Source organism: Callithrix jacchus, chromosome 5, assembly GCF_049354715.1.
Source record: "Callithrix jacchus isolate 240 chromosome 5, calJac240_pri, whole genome shotgun sequence".
Classification (NCBI taxonomy): Eukaryota; Metazoa; Chordata; class Mammalia; order Primates; family Cebidae; genus Callithrix; species Callithrix jacchus.
In genome coordinates, this window is record NC_133506.1 from 8,253,413 (window position 1) to 8,270,987 (window position 17,575).

General features: G+C 40.1%; 1 protein-coding gene across 4 annotated transcripts in view; it reads right to left on the bottom strand.

Annotated features, from left to right (window-relative positions):
• The window catches only part of CSNK2A1 (casein kinase 2 alpha 1), a 72,923-nt gene that overhangs the window by 28,186 nt on the left and 27,162 nt on the right, over positions 1–17,575 (bottom strand). Inside the window, exon 2 of one of the 4 annotated variants that reach the window (XM_078371161.1) lies at positions 9,703–9,740. The exons of the other annotated variants lie outside the window; for them this stretch is intronic. The gene's annotated coding sequence lies outside the window, so the exon portion shown is untranslated. The remainder of the gene's footprint in view (positions 1–9,702; positions 9,741–17,575) is intronic. 4 annotated transcript variants of the gene reach the window in all.

Below are 17,575 nucleotides of genomic sequence, written 5' to 3' on the forward strand. Positions count from 1 at the left end.
AACTTTGACACTGGGGGAAATAAGTAAAATTTTAGAAACATGCTTTCAAATCAGGTTCATTTCCAATGATGTCTTCCTTGACTATTCTAGTCTCTTTATCTGTTTTCTGTAATTCCTACAGCATTTGCTGATTCCCTTCATTATGCATTTAGTTGAAATTGTATTGAGTTGGCCCTCCACGGTGGCTCATGTCTACAATCCCAGCACTCTGGGAGGCTGAGGCAGGGTGAGGTTGGGAGTTTGAGACCAGCCTGACCAACGTGGAGCAACCCTGTCTCTACCAGAGGAAAAAAAAAAAAAAAATTAGCTGGGCATGGTGGTGCATGCCTGTAATCCCAGCTACTCAGGAGGCTGAGGTTGCCATGAGCCAAGATCGAGCCACTGCACTCCAGCCTGGGCAACAAGAGCAAAACTCCATCTCCAAAAAAAAGCATAACTTCAATCTGTATCTGTATGTGTATCTGTATCTGTATCTATCTGTATCTGTATCTGTATCTGTATCTGTATCTGTATCTGTATCTGTATCTGTATCTATCTGTATCTGTATCTGTATCTGTATGTATGTATATTAAGACAGGGTCTTCCCAGGCCAGAGTGCAGTGGTGTGATCATGGCTCACTGAAGCTTCGACTTCCTGGGCTCAGATGATTCTCCCACCTCAGCCTCCCAGGTAGCTGGGATGACAAGCACACGCCACCACACTCAGCTAATTTTTTGTATTTTCAGTAGAGGCCGGGTTTCACCATGTTGCCCATGCTGGTCTTGAACTCCTAGGCTCAAGCAATCCTCCCACCTCAGCCTCCCAAAGTGCTGGGATTACAGATGTAAGCCACCATGCCCAGTCACAGCTTCAATTCAATTACTAGGAAACATTCAGAAAAAGAGGAAGTGTCTACTTTAAAAGGGGGAAGGGGTACTATACTCCTAAAACATGTTCATATCAAAAAAGACAAATGGAGGCTAAAGAGACACTGCATAAATGCAATAATACTCTATTCCAGACTGTATTCTGTCCTGCAGGAGGTGGGGGTGAGGATGCTATAAAAAACAACAGACAGAACTGGAATTTAATGGTATTAAATTATCGTAAATTTGTGAAGTTGGTATATAATCACAATAGTTAAAAGAATATATCTATTCTTAAGAAATCTTCCTGAATTAGAAGTAAAAGGCCAGGATGCATATAATCTACCCTAAAATGATTCAGAAAAAAAAAATGTGGCCACGAGTGTTTACATGTGTATATATATAGAGCACACGTGAGAGCACACTCACAAATGATAAAACAAGTTGGGTAAAATATTACAATATATGATTAAATTTAAAAAGTTAAAAAAATATTACAATAGATAAATTTGGGCAAAGGGAATAGAGATGCCCTTTGTACTATTTTATTCTTTGTTGAAACTTTTTTGTTTGAGACAAGGTCTCACTCTGTAGCTCAGGCTAGAGTGCAGTGGTGTGATCATAGCTCACTGTAGCCTTGACCTCCTAGGCTCAAGCAATCCTCCCACCTCTGCCTCCCAGGTAGTTAGAACCACAGGCATGGTAGCCCACACCTGGCTAATTTAAAAAATATATTTTTTTGTAAAGATGGGATCTCCCTATGTTGCTTTGGCTGGTCTCAACATCCTGGGTTCAAGTGATTCTCCCACCTTAGTCTCCCAAAGTACAGTGATTACAGGAGTGAGCCACCATGCCTGGCTTTTTGAAACATTTTTAAAAATTGTGGTTAAAAAAAAAATTGTGGTAAAACATATATAACATAAACTTTATGGCCAGACACGGTGGCTCACTTTGGGAGGCCGAAGAGGGTGGATCACTTGAACCCAGGAGTTCACAACCAGTCTGGGCAACATGGCAAAACCCTGTCTCTACTGAAAATACAAAAAATTAGCCAAGTGTCATGGTGTGTGCCTGTGGTCCCAGCTACCGGGGAGGCTGGGGTGGGAGAATCACTTGAGCCCAGAAAGTTGAGGCTACAATGAGCTATGATTGCACCACTGCACTCCAGACTGGGCAACAGGAGTGAGACCTCATCTAAAAAAAATAAAAATTACACATTACCCACATTTAAACACAAAGTTCAGCTGCATTATTTATATTCATATTCTTGTGCAATTATCACCAGATCTTCCATTTCTATAAATTTTTACCATCCCAAACTAAAACTACATATCCACTAAACACTAATTTTCCCTCCCCCTAACTCTTTACAACCACTATTCTATTTTCTGTCTGAGCTGACTATTCTAGGAACCTCATATAAATGGAATCAGACAATATTTTTCTTTTGTTTCGCTTATTTAATTTAGCATAATGTCTTCAAGGTTCATCCATATTGTAGCATGTGTTAGAATTCCAGTCCTTTTAAAGGCTGAATGGTAATGCACCATATATGTGTGTGTGTGTGTGTGTGTGTGTGTGTGTGTGTATATATATATATAGACATGTATACATATATATATGTACACACACACACCACATTCTGCTTATCCATTTATTTGCTGATGGACACTTGGGTTGCTTCCAGTTTGGCTATTGTACATAATGCTGCTATGGATATAGGTGTACAAATATCTGTTTGAGACCCTGCTTTCAAATCTTTTAGGTATATATCCAGAAGTGGAATTGCTAGACCATGTAGTGATTCTATGTTTAATTTTTTGAGGAACCAGCATATTGTTTTCCACAGCAACTCTTCTCATTTTACACTCTCACCAACAGGTTACAACGTCTCTATATCCTTACCAACACTTGTTATTGTTTGTTGACGAAGTCTCACTCTGTTGCCAGGCTGAAGTGCAGTGGCACGATTTTGGCTCACTGTAACCTCTGTCTCCCAGGTTCAAGTGATTCTCCTGCCTCAACCTCCCAAGTAGCTGGGATTACAGGCATGCGCCATCATGCCCAGCTAATTTTTATATTTTTAGTAGAGATGGGGTTTCACCATGTTGGTTGGCCAGATGGTCTCGATCTCTTGACCTTGTGATACACCTACTTTGGCCTCCCAAAGTGCTGAGATTACAGGTGCAAGCCACCGCGCCTGCCTGTTTGTTTTTATAGAGCCAGGGGTCTTGCTTATGCCCAACCTGTTCTTGAACTACTGGCCTTCTACCTTGGCCTCCCAAAGTGTTCTCAAAATAGGCTGTGCCTGGCCTATTTTCTGGTTTTCTTTTCTTCTTCTTTTTTTTTTTTAAGTAACAGCCACCTTAATGAGTACGAAGTGGTATCCTACTGATTGTGATTTTAATTTGCATATCCCTAATGATTAATGATGTTGAGCAACTTTTCATCTACTTATTGGCCATTTGTATATTTTCTCTGAGAAATGGCTATTCAAAGCCTTTGTCTATTTTTTGGTTGGGTTATTTTGTTTGCTGACGATGCATCTGTTATCATATCTATACTATTTTTACTTTTGTTGCTTACAAGCTGCTCTTCTTTCCAAGGCTGTATTTAAGCTGTAACTTAGCTACCACAACCAAAGAGAAGCCAGAAAAGATATCTCCTTATGCCCATGGTGTCAGTAGCTAAGGGCTTTCAGAAGAATAGCAAGAGACTGCAATGGAGATTAATTTTGTATTCCTTAACTGTGACAAACACAATTAATGATACTCCACTCCAAATACATGAGATCAAAAGATTCACATGCTGACTTATGAATTCTCCAACCCAAACAACTCCTGTAACTTGCCTCTGTTCAACTCAAACCTTCTGAGGTTCCATCAATGTACTAATGACCAGAAAACAACAGTCTTTCGAATACCAAGTCTTTAAAATAATTTCTAATTATTTCTTTGGTTTTATAAAACCTGGGTGACATTAATCTAATTTATTTTCACTTCAAATCAGTTAAAAGTATAAACATACATATACACACAAAACAAACGAATGTTTTCTTATGATTTTTCTTCTTCCCAAAGAAACAAGGTCATGTATGTTGCAGGATTGCTGAATTTCTGTGACTGTGCCTGCATTGACAGCAGTGAAAGATACTAGGAAAATGGTAAACGTGTTGTTATGAATACGGCTAAAATAGTATAAACAACAGCAAGAACTCAACAGAAATACTGTCCCCAGAACTTTATGACTTTTAACATACTAAACTTTTAAATTCTTAGCCTCTCCTCGGACAGAAACAGTATCCTTCTCTTTAGTCTCTACATACCTTTATAGTCACTTTACTGGTTAACATTTTATACCTACCTATAAGACAGCCTTCATCTGTGGATCTCACAGCTCTTTCCCTATAGCTTAAGAAGTGATCTCTCTGTTGGGCTTCTCCCAGCTTTGGTTCAACACTTATAATACCTGTCTAACTGTGCTTGCAGACTGAAGGGAAGATGAAGTGTGATGATCTTCCAGAAAGGGCTTAGAAACAACAAAAACATCCCCTAGTTCCTTAGTAAAAGCTAATAAGCAGAAACCTAACAGGCTGGAATCTTCATTCTTTAAAATACAAAAATTATAGTAGTTGTGGTTAACTCCCAGCCCCTGAGTTAACCCCTGAGGGCTAACTCATAAGTAGACATGACATTACAAAATGAGTCCTCATTCCTCCCTGGAAGCCATCTGACATATGGAGAATATCGAACTCCTATTTACTAGTCGATATACATTCTTGTCACCCAGTCTTCTGCTCTCTCAAGGCCCCGGCATCCTCTGTGAGGAGAAGAAGACTAATTACTAATGAAACTCTTGAGATTCTCGAGTACTTGTCTGAATGACCCTTTCTGCTTTGGGGCTCATCAACTGGGACCTAATTTATGAACTAGCAGATTTAATTCTCCACTGGGAAGACAACAAGCTAACTGTTTTGCAGTACCTCTAAAGGAGGTGCTTCACCTTACTGTCACGCATACCAAATAATCTGCTTATAGTAAGAAAGGTATTCACATGAATTTCAAATGGTTGGCCTTCATTAATTACAAGGGAAAATAAAACAGAGGATTCCTTCAACTGTGACTCTGTAACTTCATGTAGATAAAAGGGTACTAAAGGATTGAGGGTTTAAGGGATGGTGATAAAAAGGGGATGTGAAGCCAAGTGTGTTGACTCATGCCTATAATCCCAGCACTCTGGGAGGCTGAGATGGGAGGATCACTGAGCTCAGGAGTTTGAGACCACCCTGGGCAATGTAGCAAGACCTCCTCTCTACAAATAACATAAAAATGAGCTGGGCGTAGTGGGGTAAAACTGTGGTCCCAGGTACTCAGTAGACTGAGGTGGGAGGATCACCTGAGCCTGGGAGGTCAAAGTTGCAGTGAGCCATGATCTCATCACTGTACTCCAACCTGAGTGACAGAGCAAGACCCTGTCTAAAAAAACAAAAAAACAAGAGGGGGTGTGAAATGACAGAAAAGAGAGGTCAAAAATAAATAGTATCATTATTATTTTTTTGAGGCAAGGTCTTGCTCTGCTCTGTCACCCAGGCTGGAGTGCAGTGGTGTCATCTTGGCTCACTGCAACTTCCACTTTCTGGACTTGAGCAATCCTCCCACCTCAGCCTCCCGAGTAGTTGGGACTACAGCTGTGTGCCATCATACTCAGCTAATATTTATTTGTATTGTTTTGTAGAGACGAGGTTTTGTCATGATGCCCAGGCTGATCTTGAACTCCTGGACTCAAGTGATCCACCAGCCTCCACCTCCCAAAGTGCTGGGATTATAGGTGTGAACCACTGGGCCAACCAAGATAAACATTATCTTATTTAGCAATAGTATGTCATTTATACCTCTGCAAATGGTATGTATATTCACATGTAGTCTAAGAGGAAGAAAACACACAGCCTAAATTTATCAATTTTTGGTTTGATTCTTCTCTACTTTCCTTATCATGTCCATCCCTTAAACATATAAGCATCTAATATGAAAAAGTACTGTCCTAGGCCTTAGGAATATAAGTGGGCAAGGCAGAATAGGGGTGAGACAACTATGCCATTAAAGATGTTACCTAGCCGGGCGCGGTGGCTCAAGCCTATAATCCCAGCACTTTTGGAGGCCGAGGCGGGTGGATCACGAGGTCAAGAGATTGAGATCATCCTGGTCAACATGGTGAAACCCCGTCTCTACTAAAAATACAAAAAATTAGCTGGGCATGGTGGCGCGTGCCTGTAGTCCCAGCTACTCAGGAGGCTGAGGCAGGAGAACTGCCTGAACCCAGGAGGTGGAGGTTGCAGTGAGCCGAGATTGCGCCATTGCACTCCAGCCTGGGTAACAAGAGTGAAACTCCATCTCAAAAAAAAAAAAAAAAAAAAAAAAGATTTTACCTATAGACTAAGGGTAATAGAAATTCACTGAAAAGTTTTAAGCAGAAAAGTGACCCATACATGTTATTTTTACAATTTTTACTCTGGCTGAGTGTGGGACAGGACTCAGGGAGACAGGAAGCTGTTAGAGTAGCACATGTGAGAGAAATGATGAGGTGGTGGCAGTGGAACCAGTAGACTAATATGAGGAACGAAATTTATGGTGTAAAATCAATAGCTAGGAGTGAACTGGAAAATGCTGTATGAAGTGGGAGGCAACTCTTGGATTTCTTGCTTGACAGATTATTGGTGACATCTGTGGAGATAAGAGTTCACAAGATAGGTTTTGGACTTCAGGTTAAAATGGCTTTGAATCATTCAAAAGGAGATTCTGAATAGGCAGTTAGATATTACAAGCCTGGAGCAAAGAGTTTCTCAGCTTTAAGTAACTAATTCTCCCAACAACTCTACGAGGCAAGCATTAGTTTTTCTAATCTACAAATAAGAACAGCCTAAGTTCAGTAACTTGACCAAGAATATCCAATAAGGTTACAGTTGGGATTCAAAGACAAAGTGAGTTGGCCTCCAAGGTTCAAGTCTTCTAACTCCTACAGAACATAACCACTTTCTACTGCACATTCACACACACACACCAGTCTTCAAATCTTGACAACTGGACCCTAAGCTCTATAAAGTTAAGACCCATGTTTAATTTACCTTTTTAATTTACAGTACCTAAGGCTTTGCATTTTGTAGCATGTTTAGTAAACACTATTCGGTGATCAAATTAATCTTGGCTTATTTTTTAAAAACAAAATGAAGATGAAGTTGCATCCAAAGTATAGAGTGTTCCTAAATACTTCAGGTCATCTGGAACACAACTAGGAGAACTGGAAAACCAAGTCAAAGGTTCTTGAGTAATTGTTCCGTTCCCTCTCTTTACTACTTCTATTAAATAACAGGACTACAACTAGGATTTGTCTTTTTCCCCTTGATAATTCAAATTAAGAGAATACTGGAGAAACTTGATTTTAGTAATTTTCATAACAGCTTATTTGGAAGATGAGAAAAGTGCCTGAGTCCCAGATATCTGGAAAATCAATTCTTCTATCCACTGTTCATAATACTAGTATATCTAAAGACAATCTAACAGAAAATGCATTACCTTTCTTATTAAGTTCCATTTTAAATTGTCTGTCTTAGTGCTGTTTCCATGTCATTGCATAAAAGGAGGTGTAACTTTAGTCGCTAACCATTTCAGACCACTGCATCTACCTAAATGCCTTCAGACTGACTTTGAAGACATGGCTAAGTCTTGTATGCTCAATTTTTAGTCTAAATGAAGCCAATTAATCAGCTACTCAAAAAGTATCATGTCAATGATTTTTCCCTGCTGAAGCCAGACCACATCAAAGCCAACTGCATGGGTCTGCATGATCTGTTGTTTGATAAAGTATAAGTAAATGAAAAGAAAATGCCACTAAACCATAAGGACAAATTGTGCACTACCGAAATCACAAGTTTACTGATATATACTGAATATAGTAGAATTAATTTCCACAAAAACTCCTCTTGCCCTTAGCCAGCCCCTCCCTCTAATCTCTTATGTTCAGTTGTTATTTTTCAATTTGGCAACTAAGAAGAAAACCAGAGGCTTAGTAACAGTATAATGCCAGAAACTATACAAATAAGTACGCTTAGTCATTTCTGTTCATGTATGTTTTTCTTTTTTTTCTGTTAATGTATTTTTATTGATGAATTTCCTAGTATCAAATGGAAAAGATCATTCTAGAACTTTAAGTCAATTTTTCAACTGTAATACAATTCGTTTTTTTTGTTTTTGAGACAGAGTCTTGCTCCATCACCCAGGCTGGTGTACAGTGGCATGATCTTGGCTCACTGCAACCTTTGCCTCCCAGGTTCAAGCAATTCTCCTGCCACAGCCTCCCGAGTAGCTGGGACTGCAGGCATGCAACACCACGCCTGGCTAATTTTTGTATTTTTAGTAGATATGGGGTTTTACCATATTGGTCAGGCTGGTCTCAAACTCCTGACCTTGTGATCTGCCTGCCTTGGCCTCCCTAAGTGCTGGGATTACAGGCATGAGCTACCATGCCCAGCCACATAGGAAGTCTCCATCTTAAAAAAAAAAAAAACAACTCCTTCTCATCCTTAAATGAACCATAGCAAATGAACAAAATCTTATAATCATCCAGACAGGACAAAGATTTCTACAATAAAGAATGAGGAATGTGCTTAGATTGCACTGACTGCATGGTTTAGGACTGACTGTTTAGAGGAAAAGCAGCTATATAGGAAAACACCTTTTATGCACTGCTGCAGAGAATGAACTCTTTTTCCAAGCAATCAGGCAACATAAACTAGTAAGAGATAAGTAAGACTTGTGGAACTCAGGGGGAGCTTAAATGTGTATACTTTTCTACCTTGCTATAGCAAAGAGAAAAATTCAGTCAAACTTGCCCACTTCCCTTTACAAAAGTGGCACAGACTAGAAGGCCAAATAAATACAAAACAGCACAAGTAACTAATGTTATCTGAATTACTTATTTCAAATGTCCATACTTACTGTTAATTTCTCTCTTCCTTTCGAGTCAAGAGCAGTATACTTATGCTGTAAGCATTTACTGAAGGTTTACTACACACCAGGAAATGTGTGCCTGACTGCCAGGAAGGCATTCTTTCTCTAGGCTCTGGAGAATAAAGAGAAAGTATCTCTGCCCTCAGACAAAGAAAACAGACCATTACAATCTAAACTGATCAGTGCTTGAAAGAATTAAGCCATGGTGGTCTACAGACGTTGAAGGGTATTTAAACCATCACCAACTCATCATTCAACAAATATTTAGAGAGTACCTAAAATCACCAACTCATCATTCATTCAACAAGTATTTATGGAGTATGCATAGGAATTACTCAGATGGAAAACGTTAAAACAAGAAATTGCAAAGCACAACACTTTAAAGCAAGCTAAGAATTTTAAAGACCTATAGTTTTGTACCCTAAAATGACCAATGACTGGCACATTTTGTTATCTCCTATAAGAAACACATCATTGGATATCACATGCAACGTGGCACCAGGTTTAAAAAAGCACCCGATGTGCTTTTTTTTTGCACATGAGGTCAGCAACCTTTTTATATCTGATTTGGAGTCTCTTAGTTTACTCTACTCGACTGTTGCCATTTGTGCTTAAAAAATAAACAATATCATTAATTCACAACCTTTGCAATTCTTTATTTTCCTTTCTCTACTTCGCACACTAATCAGTTCTACTGCAGAGGTCATGTGAAGGTTAATTTTAGGTGTCAACTTGACTGGATTAAGGAATACCTAGAGAACTGGTAAGGCATTACTTCTGGGTGTCTGTGATCTGTAAGGGTGTTTCCAGAGGAGACTAGATGTGAGTCAATGGGCTAAGTAGGAAGATCCACCTTCAATTTGGGTGGGCATCATCCAATCAGCTGGGGACCTGGATAGGAGAAAAAAAAAAAAGAGAGAAAAAAAGTACTTCCCCTCTCCTAGAGCTGAGATACACCCTTCTCCACATTATGATACCAGGACTTAAACCAGGGCCCTCTGGCCCTGGGTTCTCAGGTTTCTGGACTTGGACTGAGCCATGTTACTGGCACCACTGGGTCTCCAGCTTGCAGACCACCTATTGTGGAATTCTTAGCCTTCATAATCACATGTGAGCCAATTCTTCTAATAACATCCTCTCTCTTATGCCTATATATCTATATATTCTTATTGCCTCTATGTTTCTGCAGAACTCTAATGCAAGTCACAAAGCAAAATGCCCAGAGAGCTTCCTAGTTTTCAAAGTATAAAAATCAACATTTTTGCAGGCAATTTTCCTGTTTCCATGCATGCTAGGCTAGGTTATTTGGATCAACTCTCTTACTGAGGACAACTAAAGAGAATGAATTAAACACACACACTCATCCTTTTTTAAAAAATTGATTTTTAAGAGACAGGGTGTTGCCTTGTCGCCCAGGCTGGAGTGCAATGGATCAATCATAGCTACTGCCACCTTGAATTCCTGGGCTCAAGTAATCCTCCCACCTCAGCCTCCCAAGTAACTGAGACTACAGGCATGTGTCACCACGCCTGGCCCACTCATCTTTAAATAAGACAGAGAAGTAATTATAGCCAAAAGAAAATAGAAAATGTAAACCCAGCTATATAAGCATGCAAGGAAGCCCAGAAAGCCTTTGTTGATCCTGAAAATTAGAATTTTGTTCTCACATAAACCAAAGCCCAGGGCTCTCACAAGACAAAAAGTCTAATAGAAAGCTCTCTTCATAAGGTTCTGACCTTATGAAGAGGGATACACCCTAATGGTAAGAGTAATTGGGGAGTAGAGAATCTAGGGAGGAATCAAAAGCCTACTAGCGGGAACATCGTATCTTAAGCTTGTTATAAGGTGGTTCCTGGATCGGTGCCCATGCATACCTGATATAAGCAAGCTCGCCATGGAGAAAAGTACCTTACTGTGGGCCTCAATGATTACTACAAATACATATTTTTAAATACAATGTCCTAGCAGATCTCAAAAAATAGAGGAGGACTTCTGCCAAGATGGCCGAATAGGAACAGCTCTGGAGCGCAGGTCCCAGGGAGAGAAATGAAGACGAGTGATCTCCGCATTTCCAACCCAGGTACCAGGTTCATTTCAATGGGACTGGTTGGACAGTGGGTGTAGCCCAGGGACGGCGAACTGAGGCAGGGTGGGATGTGCCCCACTGGGGAAGTCCCTGATCTTCTGGTCGGGGACTTTACCCCCTTGGCACTCTGGTTCAGATACTGCCCTTCTCCCATACCTTTTGAAACCCTCAGTCTGTGAGTACGCCAGTAGGCTGAGAACTGCCGCAAGTTGCCAGCACAGATCTGAGCTATGGCTCTGGCCTGCTTGGTGTTGGCAAGAACTGGAGGAGGTTTTGGCTAGCACCAAGAGCGCCTGCAGGACAGATCTACCCAACCCCCAGAAACGGGGAGAGTTGAAAGCAGGAAGACAAGGTGGGCAGGTCCCACCCCAACAAAGACCAGCAAACTGAAGCCCTCTTGCTTGAGAGTTTTGCAGCCAGCGTATCAGTTTAAGCTTGACCCAAGACGATTGAGCTTGGTGGGGGGAGGGGCATCCACCATTGCGAAGGTGGGTCTAATCTCACCTGTGTAAATAAAAGCCAAAAGAAGCCTACATGGCAGTCAGACTGAATCCAAGGCAGCCCAGCAGCGCCTCAGAGGCAGACAAGGGACAGACTGCCTTCTCAAGTGGCTCCCTGACTCCTGTATAACCAAAAAAAAAAAAAAAAGCCTCACACACCAGAGGGGCCTGTTAGAAGGAAAACTAAAAAACAAAAAGAAATAGTTTCAACATCAACAGAAAGGACGTCCACTCAGAGACCTCATCCGAAATCACCAACTTCAAAGATCAAAGGTAGATAAACCCACGAAGATGGGAAGAAACCAGGGCAAAAAGGATAAAATCATCAAAGACCAGAAAGCCTCTCCTCCTCCCAGGGATCACAACTCCTCACTATCAAGGGAACAAAACAGGATGGAGTATGAGTTTGACGAATTGACAGAAGCAGGCTTCAGAAGGTGGGTGGTAATAAACTTCTCTGAGCTAAAGGAACATGTTCTAACCCAATGCAAAGAAACTAAAAACCTTGGGAAAAAAAAAAAAAAAACAAGGTCAGACGAAATGCTAACTAGAATAACCAGCTTAGAGAAGAACATAAACGACTTGATGGAGCTGAAAAACACAGCACAAGAACCTCCCAAAGCTTACACAACTTTCAATAGCCAAATCAATCAAGCATAAGAAAGGATATCAGAGACTGAAGATCAACTCAATGAAATAAAATGAGAAGGTAAGAAAAGAGAAAAAAGAGTGAAAAGAAATGAACAAAGTCTCCAAGAAATACGGGATTATGTGAAAAGACTTAACCTACACTTGATCGGTGTACCTGAAGGTGATGGGGAGAATGAATCCAAGCTGGAAAACACTCTTCAGGATATTATCCAGGAGAACTTCCCCAACCTAGCAGGGCAGGCCAACATTCAAATACAAGAAATACAGAGAACACCACAAAGATACTCCTCAAGAAGAGCAACCCCAAGGCACATAATTGTCAAATTCACCAGGGTTGAAACGAAGGAAAAAATGCTGAGGACATCCAGAGAGAAAGGTTGGGTCACCCACAAAGGGAAGCCCATCAGACTGATAGCAGATCTCTCAGCAGAAACCCTACAAGCCACAAGACAGTGGGGGCCAATATTCAACATCTTTAAAGAAAAGAACTTTCAACCCAGAATTTCATATCAAGCCAAACTAAGCTTCATAAGTGAAGGAGAAATAAAATCCTTTATGGACAAGCAATTACTGAGAGATTTCATCACCACCAGACCTGGCTTATAAGAGCTCCTGAAGGAAGCACTATAAACACGGAAAGGAACAACCAGTACCAGCCACTGCAAGAACATACCAAATGGTAAAGACCAACAACGCAATGAGAAAATTGGGTCAACTAATGGGGAAAAAAACCAGCCAGTAACAAAATGCCAGGATCAAATTCACATACAACATTAACATTAAATGTAAATGGCCTAAATGCCCCAATCAAAAGACACAGACTGGCAAACTGGATAAAAAGTCAAGACCCATCGGTGTGCTATATTCAGGAGACCCATCTCGTGTGCAAAGACTCACATAGACTCAAAATAAAGGGATGGAAGATGATTTACCAAGCAAATGGAGAGAAAAAAAACAAACAAAAAAAACGGGTTGGAATCCTAGTCTCTGATAAAATGGACTTTAAACCAACAAAGATCAAAAGAGACAAAGAAGGGCATTATGTAATGGTAAAAGGATCAATGCAACAAGAAGAGCTAACTATCCTAAATATATATGCACCCAATAAAGGCGCACCCAGATACATAAAGCCAGTTCTTAATGACCTACAAAGAGACTTAGACTCCCATACAATAATAGTGGGAGACTTTAATACTGTCAATATTAGACAGATCAATGAGACAGAAAATCAACAAGGATATCCAGGACTTGAACACAGATCTGGACCAAGCGGACCTAGTAACATCTACAGAACTCTCTACCCCAAATCCACAGCATACACATTCTTCTCAGCACCACATCCCACTTACTCTAAAATTGAACACATAATTGGAAGTAAATCACTCCTCAGCAAATGCAAAAGAATGGAAATCATAACAAACACTCTCAGACCACAGTGCAATCAAATTAGAACTCAGGATTAAGAAACTCACTCAAAACCACACAATTACATGGAAACTGAACAACTGGCTCCTGAATGTCAACTAAATAAACAATGAAATGAAGGCAGAAATAAAGATGTTCTTCAAAACCAATGAGAACGAAGACACAACGTACCAGAATCTCTGGGACACATCTAAGGCAGTGTCTAGAGGGAAATTTATAGCAATAAATGCCCACATGAGAAAGGAGGAAAGATCTAAAATCAATACCCTATTGTCAGAATTGAAAGAGCTAGAGGAGCAAGATCAAAAAAATTCAAAAGCTAGCAGAAGACAAGAAATAACTAAGATCAGAGCAGAACTGAAGGAGACAGATACACAAAAACTCTTCAAAAAATCTGTAAATCCAGGAGCTGTTTTTTGAAAACATCAACAAAATAGAAAGATTGCCAGCCAGACTAATAAAAAAGAAAAGAGAGAAGAATCAAATAGATGCAATAACAAATGATAAAGGGGATAATCACCACTGATTCCACAGAAATACAAACTACCATCAGAGATTACTACAAACAACTCTATGCACATAAACGAGTAAATATGGAAGAAATGAATAAATTCCTGGACACTTGCACCCACCCAAGACTAAACCAGGAAGAAGTGGAAACCCTGAATAGATCAGTAACAAGGGCTGAAGTTGAGGCAGCAATTAATAGCCTATCGATCAAAAAAAAAGTCCAGGTCCAGATGGGTTCACAGCCAAATTCTACCAGATGTACAAAGAGGAGCGGTACCATTCATTCTGAAACTATTCTAAACAATACAAAAAGAGGGAATCCCCCCAACTCATTTTATGAGACCAACATTATTCTGATAGCAAAACCCAGCAGAAACTAAACTAAAAACTAAACTTCAGGCCAATATCCATGATGAACACAGACACAAAAATCTTCAATAAAATACTGGCAAGCCAAATGCAACAGCCCATCAAAAAGCTTATCCATCACGATCAAGTAGGCTTTACCCTGCAGATGCAAGGCTGGTTCAACATATGCAAGTCTATAAATGTAATCTATCACATAAATAGAACCAAAGACAAAAACCACATGATTATCTCAATAGATGCAGAGAAGGTCTCTGACAAAAATTCAACAGCCCTTTATGCTAAAAACACTCAATAAACTAGGTATCAATGAAGTGTATCGCAAAATAATAAAAGCTATTTATAACAAACCCACAGCCAATATCACACTCAACTGGCAAAAACTGGAAGAATTCCCTTTGAAATCTGGCACTAGACAAGGATGCCCTTTCTACCACTCCTATTCAATATAGTACTGGAAGTTCTAGCCAGAGCAATCAGGCAAGAAAATGAAATAAAGAGTATTCAATTAGGAAAAGAAGAAGTCAAATTGTCTCTATCTGCAGATGATGTGATTGTATATTTAGAAGACCCCATCGTCTCAGCCCAAAATCTCCTTAAACTGAAGCAACTTCAGTGAAGTCTCAGGATACAAAATCAATGTGCAGAAATCACAAGCATTCCTATACACCAATAACAAAACAGAGAGCCAAATCAAGAGTGAACACCCATTCACAATTGCTACAAAGAGAAAATACCTAGGAATACAACTAACAAAGGATGTAAAGGACCTCTTCAAGAGAACTACAAGCCACTGATCAAGGAAACAAGGGAGGACACAAACAGAAAAACATTCCATGCTCATGGTTAGGAAGAATCAGTATCGTGAAAATGGCCATACTGCCCAAAATAATTTATAGATTCAACGCTATCCCCATCAAGTAACCATTGACCTTCTTCACAGAACTGGAAAAAAACACTTCAAACTTCATATGGAACCAAAAGAGAGCCCGCATAGCCATGACAATCCTAAGCAAAAAGAACAAAGCTGGAGGCATCACACTACCTGACTTCAAACTATACTACAAGGCTACAGTAATCAAAACAGCATGGTACTGGTACCAAAACAGAGCTATAGACCAATGGAACAGAACAGAGGCCTTGGAAGCAATGCCACACATATACAACCATCAGATCTTTGACAAACCTGACAAAAACAAGCAATGGGGAAAGGATTCCCTGTTTAATAAAAGGTGTTGTGAAAATTGGCTAGCCATTTGCAGAAAGCAGAAACTGGACCCCTTCCTTACATCTTACACTAAAATTAACTCCAGATGGATTGAAGATTTAAACATAAGACCTAACACCATAAAAATACTGGAAGAAAACTTAGGCAAAACCATTCAGGACATAGGCATAGGCAAGGACTTCATGACTAAAACACCAAAAGCAATGACAACAAAAGCCGAAATAGACAAATGGGATCTAATTAAACCTAAGAGCTCTGTACAGCAAAATAAACAATCATTAGAGTGAACTGGCAACCAACAGAATGGAAAACATTTTTGCAATTAAACTTAAGAGCTTCTGTACGGCAAAAGAAACAATCATTAGCGTGAACTGGTAACCAACAGAATGGGAAAAAATTTTTGCAACCTGCCCATCCAACAAAGGGCTAATATCCAGAATCTATAAAGAACTAAAACAGATTATTAACAAGAAAAAAACAAATGCATTCAAAAGTGGTTGAAGCATATGAACAGACATTTTTCAAAAGAAGACATATATGAGGCCAACAATAATGAAAAAATGCTCATCACCACTGGTCTTTAAAGAAATGCAAGTCAAAACCACATTGAGATACCATCTCATGCCAGTTAGAATAAAAAAATCTGGAGACAACAGATGCTGGAGAGGATGTAGAGAAATAGGAACACTTTTATACTGTTGGTGGGAGTGTAAATTAGTTCAACCAATGTGGCGGTGCCTCAAGGATCTAGAAATAGAAATTCCATTTGACCCAGCAATCCCATTACTGGGTATATACCCAAAGGATTATAAATCATTCTATTATAACAAATGCACACATATGTTCATTGAGGCACTGTCTGTAACAGCAAAGACCTGGAACCAATCCAAATGCCCATCAATGATAGAATGGACAAGAAAAATGTGGCACATATACACCATGGAATACTATGCAGCCATAAAAAACGATGAGTTTGTGCCCTTTGTAGGGACATGGACGAATCTGGAAACGATCATTCTCAGCAAACTGACACAAGAACAGAAAACCAAACACTGCATGTTCTCACTCATAGGTGGGTGTTGAACAATGAGAACACATGGGCATAGGGAGGGGCACATTACACACTGGGGTATGTTGGGGGGGGTGGAGGGCTAAGGGAGGAGAGCCGGGGGTGGGGAGGTTGGGGAGGGATAACACTGGGAGAAATGCCTGATGTAGATGACGGGTGAGATGGAGAGAGCAAACCACCATGCCATATGTGCAGTTATGCAACAAGTCTCGCTCTGTCATCCAGACTGGAAGGCAGTGGTGGGATCTCAGTTTGCTGCAACCTGGGTTCAGGTGATTCTCCTGCCTCAGCCTCCAGAGTAACTGGGACTACAGGTGTGTGCCACCATGCCTGGGCAATTTCAGTAGAGATGCAGTTTTGCCATGTTGGCGGGGCTGGTCTTGAATTCCTGACTTCAACTGATCTGCCTATCTTGGCCTCCCAAAGTGTTGTGATTACAGATATGAGCCACTGCACCTGGCCAGTTTGATATACTTTTAAATAGTTCTAACAGAAAAGGAGAGAATGAGGTAAAGGGAATAACTGAAGACAGCTAAAAATATCCCAGAAGCAATTAGACACAATCAAATTCCAGAAGCAAACAATTTCCAAAGAAGATCAATAAAAAGAAATCCAAAGCTAAACACATAATCACAAAACAGCAGGAAAAAACAAAAATGAGTTGGGTGTAATGGCACAGGCCTAGTAGTCCCAGCTGTTTGGGAGACTGATGCAGGAGGACTGCTTGAGGCCAGGGGTTGGAGACCAGCCTGAGTAAAATAGCAGGATCTTGTCTCAAACAAAAAAAAAACAAAAGACAAAGATAAACCTAAAAAATCAGCAGAGAAAAAGGCAGATTATAGTAAAAAACCAGCATTAGAACAGCTGATTTTTCAAAACCAACAATGAAGC